General features: G+C 35.0%; 1 pseudogene; it reads left to right on the top strand.

Moving 5' to 3' along the window:
* Positions 1-2,215: 2,215 nt before the first annotated feature.
* LOC110313882 lies at positions 2,216-3,424 on the top strand (annotated as a pseudogene).
* The last annotated feature ends 348 nt before the right edge of the window (positions 3,425-3,772 follow it).

Genomic DNA, 3,772 nt, shown 5'->3' on the forward strand with positions numbered 1-3,772 from the left:
GTAGCTGGATATAAAATTAACTCAAACAAATCAGTGGCCTTCCTCTTCACGACAGACAGACAGGACAAGAAAGAAATTAGGGAAACAACCCCCTTCACAATAGCCACGAATAATATAAAATACCTTGGTCTTGAACTTTTAATAACTGTTTCTTTTTCACTATTGGTTATAGTTCTATTTAAATTGATTATTGGGTCTTGATTTCACTTTGGTTAACGGTATGTATCAAGAAAATTATCCATTTCACTTAGATTTTTCCAGTTTGGTGCTGTACAGACTTTTAAAAGTATTTCCTCTATGTTCATGGTTATGTCTCACTTTTGGTTTGTTTGTTTTTAAGATTTATGAGTTTTTAAGAATAAATGGGTCCCTATTGTAACTGATAGAAATCAACTTTTTTAAACTTGGAAAGATCTTACATTGGTCTTCCTTTTAGTTGCATGTTTCAAGAATTTTATGAATAGGCTGAGTAAAATCCATCCTGTTTATTACAAAGTCACAAAGAGGGCAGATAAAAAATTCCAACAATCTATTTCAAGTCTTAGTATGTTCTCATGAGTTCCTCTATTAAACATCTTCATCACTTACATTAACTGTCATTACAGGTCAACTATATAGGTGTTCTATATGTGTGTGTATTGAATGATAACTGCTTATTTTCACAACAGTATATATTTTTTATTCAGGTGTTAACTTGAATGCAGTACTAATGGGTTTCTAATTATATTTGGCCATGTCTTCTGGAGTATAAATATGTGAGAAATGATATAATGCAGGAGTTTTCAAACACTCCCATGTTTGTAGTACTTTCTATAAACTGCCTTTTGGGCTTTGTATGTCCCATAGGATTTCACAGTTATTTAAGTTGGCTGTTGTAAGTATGGTGGCTGCTATAAAATATCTGGAATTCATGGATGAGATTGTGCTCAAATACAAAGTTGAATTTCATTTTTTTACATGGCATGGGATATCATTCTTTTAAAAATATTTTGCAACAGGTCTAACTGTCAAAACCATTCTCAGCCTTTGAACATTACAGAAATGGGGAACTGGTCAGATTTTTGTCTCAGAGCAAGACTGCCAACTTTTCCATGGTGAAGTAACTAATGGAGCAGATCTCTGACAAAGGATGCAGAAATTCCAAACCTGATTCTAGACTCTTCAGCTACATTTTGACATCTATACATATCCATTATTGCATATATAGATATATGTGTGTGTTTTCTCTTACAAACAGTTCTCTGTGAAATCCATCTTCTTTTAAAATAGTCTGCATTTCTACCTAACCACAGAGAAGAACTGTTTTGTGTGCCTCTTTATTTTTCTTTTTAGTAAAAATAAAAGCCATTTGAAAGCAAATTAGTTTTCTTTTTTCATGTTTGTATATAATTGTGTGAATTTAGGCCTTTATTCTTTATCAACCTTCAGACTTCTCTGTCTGGGTGATAAGAAAATGATATGTGAATTGGCCACACAAGAAATAAATCATTAAGTTGCAGAACGAAGGTCATTCTGATAATGGTAACTCATCCCTCCATCTTAGAATCTCCAAATGCTATCCTTCAAGACCTACTATTAGGCATTATAGTCCCAGACCTATACTATCTTTGATTACAGTATATCACGAAGACCCGTGTTCTCTCTGATCTTTTTTGAGTTTCTAATTTAGATTTCAAGAAGTAAATTAAGTCAATGTCAGCTCTTTTACCTTTGTAGTACTCCAACTTTGCACATTAAATAATGACTTATAATGTGATGGTGCATAGAACATGTTTCATAGTGTTTGCATTAGTCTCATTGGTGTAAATGTTTCTATTGAATACAGAGGTGTCTGGATGCCTGTAGGTCCAAATAAAATTACCCACTAACTCATTTTATTCTGCATAATTAGCCAAGTCTAACGAATCTTTCAATATAATTTTGCAATTCGATGTTTTATGACTTTTGGTGAAAATATTATACTAGACTTATTAAGTTTTGGATTTTATTCTATATGCTGTTTGAATACTACTAGTTAAAATGTTGTGACACCCATCTATTCTTAGCGTTTAAAGTCTTCATTGAAGTTCCTTTAAAGATTTTTTTAATTATTTCTATCCTCCATGTTTTCTATGGTACATAAACAGTTATCACCTCTAATAAAGACCATGAATGGGCATGATTCTGTCCTGCGCATCTGTCCTGTGGAACAGCAAGCAGTTGTTTTCCCTCTGGCTTCTCCCACTCCGAAGTGCGCGCCTCCACCTCATGGAAGACTCGATGGACATGGACATGAGTCCTCTTAGGCCTCAGAACTACCTTTTCAGCTGTGAACTAAAGGCTGACAAAGACTATCACTTTAAAGTGGATAATGATGAAAATGAGCACCAGTTGTCATTAAGAATGGTCAGTTTAGGAGCAGGCACAAAAAAATGAGTTACGCATCATAGAGGCAGAAGCAATGGAACTATGAAGGCAGTCCAATTAAAGTAACACTGGCAACTTTGAAAATGTCTGTACAACCAACAGTTTCCCTTGGGGGCTTTGAAATTATACCACCTATGGTCTTACGGTTGAAGGGTGGCTCAGGGCCTGTGCACATTAGTGGAAAGCATCTAGTAGCTGTAGAGGAAGATGCAAAGTCTGAAGATGAAGATGGGGAGGATGTAAAACTCTTGGGCATGTCTGGAAAGAGATCTGCTCCTGGAGGTGGTAACAAGGTTCCACAGAAAAAAGTAAAATTTGATGAAGATGATGAGGATGATGAAGATGATGATGATTTTGATGGAGAGGAAACTGAAGAAAAGGTCCCAGTGAAGAAATCTGTATGAAATACCCCAGCCAACAATGCACAAAAATCAAACCAAAATGGAAGACTTAAAACCGTCAACACTAAGATCAAAGGGTCAAGAGTCCTTGAAAAAAAAAAAAAAACAGGAAAAAAAAAAACTCCTAAAACACCCAAAAGGACCTAGTTCTGTAGAAGACATTAAGGCAAAAATGCAAGCAAGTATAGAAAAGGGCGGTTCTCTTCCCAAAGTGGAAGCCAAGTTCATTAATTATGTGAAGAATTGTTTCCAGGTGACTGACCAGGAGGCTATTCAAGATCTCTGGCAGTGGAGGAAGTCTCTTTAAGAAAAGGGTTTAAACAGTTTGAAATATTCTGTCTTACTTCATTTCTGTAATAGTTGATGTCTGGCTGTCATTTTTATAATGCAAAGTGAGAACTTTCCCTACTGTGTTTGATAAATGTTGTCCAGGTTCAATTGCCAAGAATGTGTTGTCTAAAATGCCTGTTTAGTTTTCAAGGATGGAACTCCACTCTTTACTTGGTTTTAAGTATGTATGGAATGTTATGATAGGACATAGTAATAGTGGTGGTCAGATGTGGAAATGGTAGGGAGACAAAATATACATGTGAAATAAACTCAGTATTTTAATAAAGTAAAAAAAACCATGAATATGTATTTCTCAGTGTAACCCCTTCCTTCCTTAGATGAGTCAGATATTGAGCAATGTTCAGTAATTATTAGGAACTTATTACATAATAAATGCCATACCAGATATTTTTAAAGGTATAAAGATAAGTGAGATATGCTCAAGCTCAGGACATTTATACTTGCAGTGAGAATGAAGAGATTGTAATCTCTTAACTACAAAGTGGAGTAGAGTGTACAGACTGAGGTTTAGAAGCAGGGCTTTAGTAATAGAGAGCCTCATGCTATCATTTTCTTACTCTCCATTTCTGTTTATATTAAAAGATCAGCATCAGGAGGTAGCTCAACAGCTAAGT

This window comes from Mus pahari, chromosome X (genome assembly GCF_900095145.1).
Source record: "Mus pahari chromosome X, PAHARI_EIJ_v1.1, whole genome shotgun sequence".
Taxonomy (NCBI): Eukaryota; Metazoa; Chordata; class Mammalia; order Rodentia; family Muridae; genus Mus; species Mus pahari.